The sequence below is a fragment of the Ammospiza caudacuta genome, chromosome Z (assembly GCF_027887145.1).
Source record: "Ammospiza caudacuta isolate bAmmCau1 chromosome Z, bAmmCau1.pri, whole genome shotgun sequence".
NCBI lineage: Eukaryota > Metazoa > Chordata > Aves > Passeriformes > Passerellidae > Ammospiza > Ammospiza caudacuta.
In genome coordinates this window covers 19,952,698-19,969,377 of record NC_080632.1, presented here as the reverse complement: position 1 = coordinate 19,969,377, position 16,680 = coordinate 19,952,698, and positions in this window count along the sequence as shown.

The window sequence follows — 16,680 nt, the reverse complement described above, 5'->3', positions numbered from 1 at the left end:
ATGCAATAGGATATGTACACATGTATGTTTACGAAAAGGATTTTTTCTGTACTTCTCTGTATGAAAAAACATAGACATATTTGTATTCTTAAATTTTTTATCTCTAATGTTCATTTGAGGCTTCTAGAAAGAAATGGACTGATAAATACATATAAATATTACTAAAAGAGTTGCTGTGCAATATTGCTTTCTCACAGTGTTGAGTTTCACTCTTTTGAAGGCACACTATAAAGTGACAGCTTTCAAAACAATTTTCAAAGAAAATAATAAGACAGAAGAATTTTCTTCCTCTGAGGGACCTCCAGGTCGCTGATGAAAATTTAGATGCAAAAACCATTTGAAACAAGAGATTCTACAATTTCTGTGTTTTACCTACTGCAACATCTTTCTGCTTCACAGAGATTTCACACTTCTATTTACAAGGTGAATATGCATAACAGGTTTTTCATAATGTCCACTATACCATAAAAAGAAAGCTAAACAAACAATACTTTATTCTGGTTTTTGTTGGTTTTGATTTTTTTTGTTTTGATCTTTGTTGTTGTTGTTTGATGGGATTTTTTATTTTTAATTTGGCTTTTATTAATATGACCATTCAAAGTTGCTGTGAGGATGTAAGAATTTCCATTACAGCAAGAATGTGACCATAGATTGTGTTACCAAACAAATTTAAGCTCTGTGTTCCTATGTCCTATCAGCTATGAAAAGAAATCTGAAGACTGATTCAAATATCAGCTAGATTTTCACAGGTGGACATAGTGCTGTGCTATGTATGGTGGATTTGATCAAAACTTTTTCTCCTGCTGCTAGCAGTAAATATTCCTTCTCTCATTTCTCAAAAGTAGGAGCCTCCACAGTTTATCACAGAAGAGAACCTGTCTCACACTCTTAGCTCTTAAGGTATCAAAGGATTGTATGAATCAAAACAGGGCTGAAAACACAGTGCTCTTGACTCAAAAACTAACTGGGTTGAGGTATCTCTAATTTTGCCAATCAACAGGCTGGGTGGTATTTTTCAAAATATGGAAAAAAGTTTATGACAAAGTTAGAAAGATTTCATATTTCCAGAGTGCAAGCAATAAAGCTGTAAGGTAGTTACCCCCAAAATAAAGAGCTATTTTGACTTTAGTAGTATGTGATTTAAGAAGGTACAAATCTTATTCCGATTGCACAGGGAAGAGTTCCACTGAAACGATAAAATTCTGGTTTCATTGTACACAAGTACTGGATTTACCTGTCCCACATTTTTGAGATATGACACTGAGCATACTTTTTTCAAGGCACACTTGAAACTTTCAAGACACTTTTTGAGAATTTTATCTGATGCTAAAGTAGTGGTCAAAAAAGCACTTCCAAATAGCATGCTAAAGCATGTATTAAAATTGACAGAGAACAAAAATAAGCAAGAATGGTTTGGATTAGTTTTTAATAGTCAAAAAATACTAATTTTTATCACTTACAAATATTTATTTATAAAAAGAGGATTAATCTTTATTTGCATAATTTCATGGTGGCATGAACTTTCTGAATAAGATTGGTACTTTTTGCTGTATGGGAAAAACACACTGATATAGGTGAGGGCACACACTTTCAGCCTAGAGAAGCGAAGGAGTTGTTCTCAACTGACCCCTTGTGCTCCCTGATGGCAGGAAATCCACCCTGAACAGACCTAACATCAGAGCAAACTTACATCTCTCCCTGGCTGACCCACCAGGGTGAAGTGTTACAGTATAGTCTTACAAGAAAAGGTGGAGATAGTTAGACATAAATACCCCAATAGAGATGTGCACTGTTTTCTCCTGGAATAGAGTTCATTTTCTCTGTAGTAGCTAGCATTGGGCTTTGTTTTGGATTTTGGAAACAGGATTGACAACACAGGGATGTTCTCGTCACTCAGAGCCTAGGCCTCTGCTGCTCCTTTCCCCATTCCATCCCAGCAAGGATGCTGGGCATGTACAAGGAGCTGGGAGGGGACACAGTCAGGACAGGTGATGCCAACTGGCCCAAGGGGAATCCCACACCATGTGGTGTCATGCTCAGTATACAAATCTTGAGGAAGGAGGAGAAAGAGGGGGATGTTTGGAGTGGTGATATTTGTCTGCCCAAGGGAGTGTTAGGCATGATGGAGTCCGGCTTTCCTGTGCGTGGTTGAACACCTGCCTGTCCATGGGAAGCAGAAATCAACTCCCTGTTTTGCTCTGCTCACAAAAAATGGCTTTTGCTTTAGCTATAAAACTATCTTTATATTGACCCACAGGTTTTCTCCTGAACACCAGAGAAGGTGGATGTCCAAAGGAGGTTGTGAAACCCAGGGGAAGATCACACTGGAACAGGCTCCTGGCAGGACCTGTGACCCCTTGGAGAGAAGAGCACATGCTGGAGCAGATTTACTGGCAGGACCTTGTGGAGGGATGCACTGGAAGGGATGCACCCATAGAAGAGACCATGGTGGACCAGTCTGTGAGAAGTTGCAGCCTGTGGGAAATGCCCATGTTGGAGAAGTTTATGGAGGACTGACTCATGTGGATGTGTCCCTGCACTGGAGCATGAAGAGTGTGAAGGGTTCTCACCCTTAGGAGGAAGCAGTGGCAGAAACAAGAAGCTGCAATTCATATTCCTTGTCCACCTGCACCTTGGAGAAAATGGGGAGTAAAGCTGGTCCTTTTAATAAGGGAGGGATGGAGGCATGGAGTTTAAAGATTTTGTTTCACATAATTCAATTTGATTGTCAATAAATTAATTTCCCAAAATTGAGTTTGTTTTGCCCATGTAATTGCTGAGTGATGTCTCTCTGTCTTGACTAATGAGACTTCCATTACATTTTCTCTCCCCTGTACTACAGAGGAGAGGAGTGATAGAGCAGGTCAGCCTGCTACACTGGAGTTAAACCACGGTAAGCTGGTATAATAGTAAAAAGAGGACTATGTGGCCAAAGTAATTAACAAGTAAAGAGAAAATGTGACAGAGCATTTAGTAGTCATTTTACCAATACTTCTTTGATGTTTTATGCATTCACTGTTCCATTGCTTCATTTTCTAAATCTCAAGATATTCTATTAACAGACTGCCTGTGTCTTTCACTCACATTAGCTTTGAGTCTAGTGAACTCTGAGGTATCAGAGTTAGGTTCTTTGTCCTTCTCCCCCAGTCTCTTCATCAGAGTGAGAAAAGCTGGAGGTCCTGAGTCCAAATCAGGAGGGAATAATTAAATTAAGAAATTAATGCCAGAATTTTCAAATCTGTGTAGGAAGTTCTCTGTAGTTACTTTTCTATGTAAATTGTTGCATAATTCCTGGTACATTATCATCTAGTTGAGAGAGCAGAGAGCCTTCTCATTTTTTGAAAGGAATTTGAAAGGAATTTAGGAAGTTGTACATCACACACAAAAAATTAATTTCTTGCTGAATGAAAACATTGTATGAAATCCACTAAATTCATAGATAGTTGATAAATTAATTTGGGGTTAAATTACATTAATTGTGATTTTTTGGATTTGGATTAATTTGAAGTAAAGCTATCACAGCTTAGCCTCTGTTACCAATAATATTCTGGTTCTAATTAAAAGCAAATTGAAATGTCAGATTTTGCTTTGTCTCAGAAAATGTGTCAGGGCCCTGAGATAAATCTTGAGGTTCTTGACAACCAGAAGCTCTAGACCTGTGACTTTAAGGTGACCTGAGTCAGGAAAAGGACACAGAGGAGTTGCCACAGCCTTTAGTGTTTAAGTCTAAGCTTCTCTCTGTCGCCTCAAGTTTATTTGCCCCTTGATCTGAACAGAATTTTTCTGCTCTACAGGGCTTTAATCAGCTGCCCATTTCAGGCATGAAGATGGGAAAAATCAAAATCACACACATCAAACATGAGGAAAATTACAGGCACTGTCTTCACTAGGCCAATAATATTATTTAAAAAAAAAACAAACTGAGAAGGCAAAAATCATATTGGATACTTCTGTAACCAGAAATTATGTAGAAATTTTATCTCCAGTAGATAGATGAACACTGCTGCTTGTCTTTCAAAGAACCATCAGCACACCTACTGGTCCCCAAGGATCACCCCCTTTCTGTTCACCAGTATGCACTAAAAGAAATTTTGAAGAGTACGATGGAGTTCAGGCATTCAAGAAGTGAGAGTGACAGAGTGAGGGAAAACAATGTCTTTTTTTTATTAGTGTTATATTATTTTTAAAAGTACCATACTGAGTGCCACTATATTTTATACTTAATGCAAACAGGTAATCACAGCATAAACTCAATTGTACATACACAAATAGACCCTTGCAAGATTTGAAAGATTTTCTAGGACACTTCTCTTCTTTCCCCCATGGCTTTCCTGCAGGACTGGTTACATAGGTAACACAGCATCAATTTTTATGCCTGCTTTCATGGAGCTTTAGCCTTGCAAAAGCTTTGCTTCAGCAAAGGAGAAGATAATTCGATTTTGATCATTTTCATATTTCAAACAAAGTAATCTTTTTTAAGGGAAAATATTTCCTTTATCTTTTACATTATGAAGAATATTCAGGTTCTATGCAGAAATGTATCTGAACACTAACATTCACTGTACACTGGATACACAGATCTCTGCTAAGAAAACAACTTTTGTCTTTCAAAATTTTTGTGGAAAATTAACATATTCCGATTCACCTATATATTAAAAGTCACTGAATTTTTATTTTTTATGCTCTTTGAAATGTTGTGTTACATGGCATTTGACTTGTTTTTGTGAAGTAGTTACCTTTGTAATATCTTTTGCAGTTTTAGAAAATGTAAAAATCATATAATTGTAGAAGAAACAAATCACATAAGACACATATTTTTATGCTCATGTAAAAAATCTAATGGCTTTCATATGGAAGCATCCTCTACTAAAATTTCTGACATGATATTCTATGCTACCAAAACTTGTGAATATTTTTCTTCTAAAGAAAAATAAAAAGGAAAATTTGTGATATGGGAATCAAAAAAAATCTATTGATGAATAAAACAGGTTTTTTCATTCTTTTGATTACATGTCCAAATACCATCTTAACTAGGATAGTTATGCAGATTCTTTGTTTTTTCAATGATTCTCAATTGCAGAGTAGAATTACATAGAAAATGTACAACTCCAACCATTAGTAATGCTCACTTTTGTGTATTTGTTTTCTTTTGGATTTATTTGATAACAACTGAATGGCTGTACACTTTAAAATGATTCAGATTTCTGAGGTATGTACCTTACACTTTTTTCAGTCCTTCCTTTTTAGCTAAACCTTCTCTTACATTCTTTGCTTGATTTTACATGTGACTCAGGAAGATAAAAACTCCTTTCCTCAGCTAATATTTACCTGTTTAAGCTATATATAGATTGTGTTACTTTTTAATCTTTTTGCCAAAGTATAGGTTTTAAAATCCTTTATCACTCCGGCCCCTGCTCCAGCACATTTTTTTTCATCATCTCCTCATAGTTTTTGCCAATAAGTAACAGAGAAATTAACTATAAAGTCAGAAATCAAGCAATATAGTATTTCATAATTTTCTGGACATATATTATGCTTTTTGTGATGTCTGCAGCACACATTTTCATACTTGGGGGAGTTTCATCTCACTGCAAACTGATGACTAAGCTGCTATTCACCTTCACTTTATGTCCCTCAACTATGCTTAAATTCTGCTGCATAAATGTGTAGCTCAGACTGTTCTTATTAATTTCATTCTCTGTCTTAAGATAAATTAAACAACAATTTCCCCAAAATACCCACATTTCCCCCCCAGTTTTAATGTGAGTTCTAATAAAAGGATTCCTGGGAAATTTATGGAATTCAGGAGAAGTGCTCCTTTTGACATTAATCTAACTTTCCATGAGTTACTTCTCTTTCTCCTTTGATGTTTTACAATTGAAAGAAGCTGAGAAAGTTCCCCACTAGCACTGAATATTGCAATATCAAAGGCATATGGGTTTTGGAAGATGGGGAACTATGGGGGGAAAAAAAATTCTTGAGGATTCAAAGACTTCTGCAACCAGAGGGTAGGTGTAAGCCACAGGCGATTTCTAGGTTTCATTCCCTTTTATCTCCACAGTTTCCTAAATTTTAACTCTACTGTCAGAGACAACCAGAAGAAATTCCAAAACCTGCTTATGTTTCTTTGGGATTTTTCCCCTTTTCACATAGTGCTACTCCCCTCAATAAGTTATTGTTTTATCAATGTTATAGTCATGGAACAGCCTTATGCACAATTAAAAGAAGGATGTGAGAGTTACATGTTAACCTGCATTTTTTCTGGAAGCAGTTCAGCTGGGCAAAGAAAATACTTAATTCTTGTCAGCAATAAATTTCCCTTTCACAACAAATGTGATGCAGGCTTTTCTCAGTATCTTTATGACTTCGGTGTCTTCTGCACCGAGTCTTCCTGTTTCAGATGATCCAGACTGTCTTACTCAGTTAACAAACAGGAAGGTATGCACCTACTAAAGGTGTGATGTCAGCCTACTAAAGGTGTGATGTCAGCAGAAGACATCAAATAGTCCTTGGCCAAATGGTCCCATGCAGGGTACTGCACACAGATAATTGTGCATGCTCCTCATATGCCACATGAAGAAAATGGAATACACTACAGCTACATATAAATTTTAATCCCCAACACTATCACTTCTTACAGTGATTCGGAATCTTTTGAATACACTGATTTCTTTCCACACTAGATCATCACAGATGAGGCAAAAGAAATTTCATTATTTCAACCAAATTTTGTCTCCGTGACATGTTACATTGCTAGCAGCTCTTCAGAAATATTTAGAAGGTTCAGAGGTAGAGTTGTCAAAAAAGTTTTTGCTGTCAAAAGAGAAAACTGTGTCTTTTCTTGCATGGAAGATGGAACTGATGTGATAAAACTCAAAAAATCAGACAGTTCATGGTGTCGATATTATTTTCTTTGCTGCACTGTGCTCCTTTATGTGTTTATGTGCAAAAGCATCTCATGTGGTCTCTATAGAAAGTGAGTTTTGCCAGATTCATGAGCTTTACAAAGTATGAAGGGCTCATTTTTATGTACTGTAACTCATATTGGCAAAATAATCAGTCTTGGTAAAATTAAGGATTCTGAGTAATCCAGGTTGAATTGAGATATTAGGCCAGCAGCCAAAGAAAATGTAAAAACTATGGAATTTAAGAATGAAGCTTCAGAGCTGTAACAGCATGATTTAAGACTGATTACTAAGATAACACCATTCAGCCAAAATACTATGGGTATTTCCAGGAGGCTCCTCCTAAATTGTTTTGAGACAATATAAAAACTGAAGATAACACAGGAAGAAAAAAACCCTGCTGTGAATTGTAAAATTATACCAAACTCTTAGGTGTGTCTTAGGAATTCTCGGCATAGAAGTGTATACAGGGAGAAAAAGATAGACTCAGTTTAAGGTTAATACAGAGGTCACATTTTGAGATTATTCGTTTGGAAGGTCTTTGTGGTAATCTTTTTCTCTAAGCCTGGCCATGTTCCTTTGCTGTGTCTTCCACAGTGTAGAAGTAAGGTAAGTCTGGATGACAATGATAATTTTAAAGATGTCTTCATAATGATCCCAAAATCAAACTGTTATGGAATGTCCCTATAGATAATTTGATCCTTAGGCCACTTATTATTCATCAAGCTGCAGTAAGTTATCTATGGTATGGTATTGCAAAATATTAAGTTAGAGTAACAAAGTCCCCATGATAGAGACAAATAAATCACTATTACGCAATCTAAAATTGTGTAAATAAATCTACTGCCCACTAGACAATGTTTTGAGAGTAAGTTAAGATTCTGACAAGGTTAATTTAATAAGTTTCAGAATATTTTCTTAACATATCTTCAAAAGGATGATTTAAAAAACCCCAACATAAAGTCGTATATTGGTAAATAACTAAAAAATGAAGAAAGAAGAAAGACAAAAAAAATATATAATATTGCTGCAGAGCCACATATTGACCATGGCATGGCATGGGTAAAGAGGTGATACAAATTTCTGTATGATACAAGACATTCTGGACAACAATAATGAGTAGAGCTCTGTGCCATATAATCAAGAGGCAGGAGTTTGACTGATATTCAAGATTAATGTGAGCACGTGTTGTGAGTGCCTGTGACACTGTACAACTTTGCAGCAGTCAGCAGCCTTAAAATAAAGTCTGTCTAGCTAGCAGAGTGACAGCTGGCTGCTGCAGCAGTGGGGAGTCAATCCCGGTGGCAGGGCCCCAGGGTTGCTCCTACGGACGCCCCTCGGCGGCAGGGGCTTCGGGCTGCGTCCGTGTGGACAAAATCACGCTGAGAGTCCAATACCAAGCTGCAAGGAATGATGAGACGAGAGACCGACACTCTCTGGGGACGGTCAGGTTTATTGCCTAGATGCAGGCCAGCCAGAGAGTGACAATCTGGCTTGCACCTAACGTAAGTCCAACACGGAGTGATAACGAACGAGTGCAACAGAGTTATAAAGGGGGGAGGAATCCAGGGGAGGGGTTCAACCAGAACCAATCCAGGGCATAGAGGAAGTGAATTTATGATAGTAGACAGTAAAGGGAGACCAATCGATACATAACAAGGGAGGGGCTCCGGTTCCACAGACAATCATAACTCCCAAGGTGAGGAACCTTCTAGAAAATTAGGTGGAGTAGGGAGTGACTGGCAGGGCCCAGGGTGGGAGGAGTATGCTCTATGTAAGGAAACAAGGGGAGGGGAACTGGGAGTTAACCAGGGGATTGACATCACTCAAGGCGGGAGTAACCAAGGCAACAGAATGACTGGCAACACAGTGGCGGGAAAGACAGTCGAGGGCAGAACCATTATACAAAATGGGGGAGCAATTAAACAAACTAACCTAACACACTACAACACAACTTGGATAACTTTGAATAGAATAGGATATCTGTCAATATGAAAAATAATATCAATTGCTGCACATGATTGCTAATGCAAGGTATTCCTCCTGGAAATAATTTTATTAATTTTTTGTTGCACAGAAATATTTAACACACTTGAAAAACAGAACTAGTCTTTCAAATATGTTACTAGCGACTGAAAGTGCTCAGCTTGCAGCAAACTAGCTACAATAGATCTTTTAAAAGATGAGAAAATAGTATATTTTTGGAGCATTTATCATGGCATAAGTAGTATGCCATTAGTTCTTAGTAGTTCTGTACCATAGCTGTACCAATTCAAAATTTTGGATAAATCCCATCTGTCAGAATAAAGGATAAAACCAAAAGTCAGTTTAAAAAATGGAAATAAATGCATCATTGACTGTTTGACAAGGAGACCTGTCTACCCTCAGTTCATTTCACTGTGTGCCTTTCCTACTGAATTCGGAAATCAAGCTGAAATCCTCTCTGGAATATCTACAAGATATCTACTCTTTCCCAGGGTTTTGCTTCCCCTGACATCTGCTGCCTTCTGTTTTAAAGGAATGACAGTGAAAGAGCTAACTGCTTGTGAAGAAAGCAATTTAGAGAAATTGGGTTTGATTTCTGAGGAAATAGAAAAAAATTACACATTTTCAGTTTTCAACTAAGCCCAATGGAAAAGTAGTGGTGTTTATAAACCCAAAAAAGATCGTTAGTGTTCTCCTTTTAAATTATATTTCTTAGTTTAGTTTCAAAGGGCTCAAACAACAGGTCATCTGAGCACGCACATATAGTAATAAAGGAATAAGAACAGATTTAGAAATCTGTGTTTTATAATACCACATCTACATGCCTTACAATAAGTTCCTTTAAAATCAAAATTTTAAAATTTATAGGACCACACAATACTTCAATGAAATGGAAATCTTTGCATTAGCAAATTTAATTAGTAAGAATTGATTTACTTAATGACTTAATATTTGTTAATATAGCCCATCTTGACATCTGAAGAGTCACCGCAGTAGGTGGGGACACCTCAGTGAAAGGAACAAAGTCCTCCCCAGCCCATGTGTGCTGTACACCTGCACACCTGCACACCTGTACTTCTGGCTGGCCCTGGAGAAAGGACCTGTGGCAGCCTTTCTTCTTTTGAGGGTTCAGCAACATCCTGACTATACCACTCTGTGGTTCATTCTGTTTAAGTCACTTAGCTAATGAATTAATAATAGGTGATACAGTTCTAAATTGCCCCATCAAGTCCTTTCACCTGTCTTCTGATAAAAAATGGACATTGCATAGAAGAAATGCTAGCCTAAGCTGTCATCGAAATTTTTATCTTCCCCAATCATATGTAGATACACACAGCTGGAGATGGCCTGCAACCAAAAATATTACTAACTGTACTATGCAATACTGTATTTTTTATTAAAAAATCAGAAAGGTTTTACAGGGAAAAATTGTAACTGGCATTGTGATTTTAGTGGATGCAGAAAATTAAATTATACTTGCACCTGCCTGAAATCAAACCAGACTCCTTCACTATTACACTGCTCACATTTCTGTCAAAGATGGTACAATGAGTTTTATGATACCTTAATGCCAGCTGATGTTGTTCAGTTTAGTACTCAATTAAAATCTGATTATATCTCAGTTTCTCTGAAACAGATCCTGGATTTGGCAATGCGGAGCCACTTACAGTGCAAGCTGTTGAGCAAGGTCATTCAAGCTGAAAAAATCAAAACACCTCACAGAGAGAGATTTAGTACAGAATAGAAAATATCTATCGTTGTTGGGGTTCTGGTTTTATGCTTCACCTTGTCTAGGTAGAACACGCAGAGTCTACATGAGCATGTAAAAAATACAGTAATTTGAAAACAGATCAATCATCTTTTGATATTTATTTTTAAAATTCTGCTTGAAGTAGAGTCAAATTTCTTTTTTTGATGAAAGCCTTACATAATCAATAGAAAAATAAATAAAAGTTGCACAAGGAAAAAAAAGAGACTGAGAACTGTTTAAGATTTAATTTGTTTAAGTTCTTAACATCAAGATATTACTGAATATACATTACAGAATTAGAAAATTAGATTTTATTGGGTTTTTAGGTAGTAAAATAGTGGTTTTTTCACAAAACTGTGTATAAAATTTTAATGTTTTATTTATGCAATACTTTAATACTGACAAGTAAGATAGGACATGCTCATTTGGAACGGCATTCAAAAATAGTAAAAGAAAAATAAAAAACTTTTATTTATTTGGATTATTGTATTTATTTGTCTGTCACAATTCAAACAATGCTGCTTTATGTTAGTAATTCCCAGAGATGGTGACCAAATAAAAAAAAAAAAATACTTCCTCAACGACTGCTTTGTATCAGAAATATCAGAAGCCTGAGAGCAATCCCAATCATTACCAGTGTTACTGCTAGCAGATGTTTGCACACCCTATCTGTTCTACTGTGAGATGTATTCCCTAACACACTACAATCAGGCAAGTAATAACTCCTTTAGTTTTGGCAGAAGTTGATGTGGGGAGAAGAGATGTCACAGAACCTAACAAAGTATAAACCTTAAATTGATGAAGCCTAATTTTTACCTGTACTGTGAACCTCCTCCATAGCTCTGTCACTTTTGAAACTTCTCTAGCAGTTCTCCACACTTTTCTTGGATTCTGATTCCTTCTTGTTATATTAAACCATTTGTTTGAATGTTACCAGTATGACATCAAAGAGCCTTTGAAATTCAGAGGAAGTCTCAGTTCTGGCAGGTACTTTGTATATGCGTGGAAGCCATTACTTAAGTTTGATTACAGTAAGATTCCCTTTTTTTATACTGCAAACTTTGTTGAGGAAGTAATTTCTGTTCCTGAGTTCCCAGCTCATTATTATCACTAGAACAAAACCTAGAATTGTATTAATATATATCAGTGATTCAGAACCTTTAAGAACAATTGAAATAATAATAGATTTATGAAGGCTTAAAAAATTTTATTGCATGAAAATTAAGAGAAATATTTCAGCTGAAAATACCTTAAGATTTCAAAAACAGCCAAGGTTTCATTTAAATGAGATTACTCCTACTCTTCTTTCTTACATAGAGAGAAATTCAACAACTGGTATCTGACATATTTCTGAAATCTTAGTAATAATAGTAGAGTAAGGCTTCTGGGGTTGAATTGCAAAATATCCAAGGACCTGACAGAACTGAATTCTCCAGCTGATCTTTCACTCTGCTTTCTGTCAGCCCAGAGTCTCATTCACATAATTTATTGGAAAAGTCATGAAGTATGCTCATTTTCCTTACTAAACAGAATGGCTTTATTTATTTCCATCAGCACACCAAGACAGAGCATAAGTGATTATTCCCCCAAAGTTCCTTATCTCCCAGTGAGCTCTGAAAAATGTAATTGAATGGGTCCTGGCTATGAAGTTTCTTAATTCGCCAGTCAGTATATAGTGTTCCCTATACCACAGGAAAAAAATTAGTGCATCATAAGTGTAGTTAGTTATCATCTGCAGGAAGCCATGAAGAAAAAGGGAAAAAAATAAGACAGAATCTCAAGAAAAATAATTCAGGTTCCACTCCTGCTAGTGGAGAGGAAGGAATCCTCTGGTTCAGGAATTAGTTATAATTGTGCATTTTTGTCTTTCTTAGTTATATTAAATAACACAACTCCCTTTAGCAGCAAAAGATTTCTCTCTGTGACAGAACAGAGGGATCTAGAAGAGATTATGCATTGCTCTACGTGACAGCATCAATGAGCTCATTCCTATGCAAAACACTTTTCTTCTTCTTAGAAGGTAAATAAGATAACAAAATAAACATGAAAACATCCTTTACAATGACAATGTATTTTGCAAGAGTACCTGCTGAATCTGGAATCCATAGCCTTGCTTTCTCTTTGTTTGTATACATAACCCATACATCTAAAAAATACATACTCTTTTTGTTAAAAATGCATCTTGATTTGAATTTTCTTCTATGACAAAAATCTGAAAATAGCTCCAGTTTTTTCCTAATTCTAAATAAATTCTATTATTTTACTATCATAACTAGTGCTTTTAGAACAGATATGTGGTCAGTAGGATACAATAAAGTATTGTACCTACCTACTATAAAGGTAAAAGTAATTTAGGTACTTTTACTAGGCCATAAAGTTAAAAGTACTTAAGATAAGGACTTGCTATCCTAATTCTTGTTGCTTGTATTTTCCCCTTATTTTCACACATCTTTTCTTTAAGAGTTTCAAACGGTCTTTTTGTTTGGGTCTCTTTTGTTTATTTGTTTGTTTGTTTGTTTGCTTGTTTGTTTATTCTTCCCCAATGATTTTTTTCTTCAGTGATCTTTTCCAGAAAATTCTCCTGGCAAATAAACATGATTTTTTTAATGTTTATAGTACTCAAGCATTAACATCACATGGTGATCACAAAAATTTTCATTCATGAAAAAAATAGCTGTTATTAAAACTGCTAGCCATCAAAATATTTAAGTTAGACCACCCTCATATAAATACATATAATTGAATATGCATTTTTAGATTTTGTGAATAAAACATAGCTGTTCTCCTGGCATTGATCTTTAGAAATGTGTGTTTCACTGGAAAAAGTAAGTAAAAAGAATTACAGACCTCCTTGACATGAAAAGATTTATCTCACAAAGGACTGAGTAGAGAAAATGTCTCTTTAATGAACTTGTGTTTTTCTGTGTTTTTTACTTGTAATTTTTGTCAGTCAAATAGTTTGTTAATGCATGGCGAATTGAAAGAATTACAGGGTGCATACAAAAAGCCAACACAACTCTTAGAAAATTAACCTGTGGGACTTACAATTTCAATTTGATCCCTAAAAATTTCACTCTTAATTTGCATATATAATAAGAGAGGGTTTGCTTCTGATATTCTAAGGCATTAGAATATTATGGGATAAGAACTGAGAACTACATGAAAATTCACATTAGTATTGTGACTAAGAACTGTTCTCTCATTTACAATAAATTCAGTGATGGTCTGTGAGCAAATATGTACTCCATATCACTCAATATGTACATATATTATTCCATAAATGGACAAAGCTGCTATTTCTATGACTCTGTAGACAGCAGCCTGAGCTCTCTACAGTCTTTTTCAAGGATTTCAGCTGGCTTCAGCTCTGTGAGCACCAAAATATCTGCAGAGTCAGGTCAGCTGTGAAAAACAGAAAGGGTAAATTTTGCTGTTTCATTTGAGTTAGGATAGATAGGAACAAATATCTGTGGAGCTGTGAAAGAAATTATCAATGCAGATTTAATTGATATCTTGCGTGAAGTACAAAACTCTTTCTTCTGCTCTTTGTCTTCTTTCATCCACCTCCTAACAGTCCAGGAGGCAAGGCAACCTTGTTATCTGTCAATCCCTCCTGTGCAAACCCACATCATCCTTTAAACATCTCTTTTGCATTCCCCTTGGCTTTATTATACATTTCTCCCCTTAAATTTCTGCCTCACACTATGACAGTGTCTGCTTTTAAATCAGCCTTGACATTTGTGCTTGTCTTTTCGGTTTCTGTTCCTTAAGATCTCTGCTGTAATTCAGCCTTTTGTCTATGTGCACATGACAGTGGACGATTTAGCAATAACTTCTTGAAAAAAGTCCAGACTGCATCCACTATTTCCTACAAAACTTTTAATTCCTTCAACATCACCCTCCTTGCCTAGGGTAGAATGTTTAGAGCTCAAACTGTTAGCCTGTGGCTGGTGCTGTTGGTTTTGAGGAAACTAAACAGTATTGAAGGAAGCTGACTGTCCTACCTGGATAAAGTGATTTTTTTATCTGACTGAAAAAGACTGTGCAGCACAAGCACACCATCCTCCACTACCCTTTTTTTCCTCTCATTCATTTTTGTTTCAAGAAAATTAACTTTGGGCAAAAATGTGTCAAAAATTAAAGGAGGCCTTATTTCATTTAAAGGTAAAAATAATTCAAATATCCAAAAAAGAAACCCAAAAAAAAAAATCCCCCAAAAAAAAACAAAAAAAAACCCAAAACAAACAAACAAAAACCCAACAGAGATTTAGTCTCTCCTAATTTGCTGCTAAACTGATGAAGAAGAAAATATTTCCTTTGTACAAGTAAAAGCAGTTGTCAGGTAATTGGTAACAGGGTTCTAATTTTTAGTTCCTGACACTTCAAAGTACATTCATTTCATGAATTTAAAAAAAAAAAAAAATCAGCAAGATGGATCTCCTGTATGAAAAACACTTCAGCAAACTGGGATTCTTCATGTAAGGAAGTCTGTTAGGAGATTTAAAGCAAAGGTTGACAAAATGAAAATTATGTGGAAACAGAGGGAAGCTAGGTTTATTCACTATTTCCCACAGTGGCAAAAAAGAAGAATATGAACCATTACAGAGCAGCAAACATTGACTAAACCAACAGAAATTTTCCTCAGCTTCCAACATCAGGATGTACAGTGGCAATGGACACCTATGCTACAGGTGCTGCAGGGGCAACAAAATAATTAGACTTGGAGATTTCTTGGAAAATATAATTTTTTGAATGTTATGGAAGATAACAGTCCAGGTACACTCTTCAGGTCAGAAAGCTCCAATACTTATTATTGTTGGAAAATTATTATGTATTTCACTCTCTCATTAAAGATAGGGTACATACTAAAGCACATTTTCTTTTATCCACTATGTTAACACTTACACACATTTCAGAGGTAGTAACTACCTCTCAGTTTCACTGTTTCTATGAAAAAAAAAGTGTTCTTCATTTTAGAAAAAAACCCCATTTCTCAAGTATTTAGGTATTTGTTTCATTTTTAAAGTGTGCAAGAATTATTTATTACTTCAGTACTGACAGAATGAAAGTGATAGCTACATATTTTTCTGTTTGCTTTGTCAGTTTTTTTTTTTAATTATTAATGGTTTCTAACATGTATACTTGAGGATGGGTATTTATAGACACACAGTTGAAATAATCAGACATGCTGAGAATTTTAAAACCTTGAGAAGAGAGGCTTAAAAAACAACCACCCACTATTTCATAAAACAGTTAATTAGTGAAATCAAAGCTTCATGAATGAGAAAACTGTATTCTCCAATCACATTAATGATGAAAAAATACTTGTATTTGGCAGACAGCACAATATTAAAATTGCACAAACCTGAAGTGATCTTAGGTCACTGAAGCTCAACAATGCCTTCAGTTATCACACATAATTATTAATCTTTCATTTGCTGCATCCACTTGGGAAAAAACAAACACTCACATACAATAATAGCAGAATAGGTTTACAAGAAAAAAAATCTTTTCTTTCTCCTCTGGAAGTCGTTCATCTACTTATGACCAAGTTACAGTGAGTTCATCTTGTCTCTCTTGCTTGGCAAACTGTGCTCTCATTTCCTCCCCTCATTAAGACAGGGTGAAAAAATAAGATGAAAATTCTTGTAGGTTGACAAAAGGACAAAGCAGACCACTCATCCTTTACCATCATGATCAAAAGAGATTTGACATGGGGAAAATCGTTTCAGCTTATTGCCTTCAAAAAAGTAGAGTAGGATAGTGATAAACAAAGACATATGTAAGGGACTCAATAGGTCAGCACATCTCTGTGTCACTGCCTGGAGTACCTCCTCCTGCTCCTTCACTGGCCATGGTGTCTGCAGAGCTGTTCCCTTTACATGTTCTCACTCGTCTCTCATACATCTGTGCAGCAATATTTGCACTTCTTAAACACAATTTGCAGAAGCACCGACAGCATGACTGATGGACTCAGTCTTGCTGAGCAGGGTGTCTGTTTTGGAGCCAGCTGAAACAATCTGGAGAGATTTATGTCTC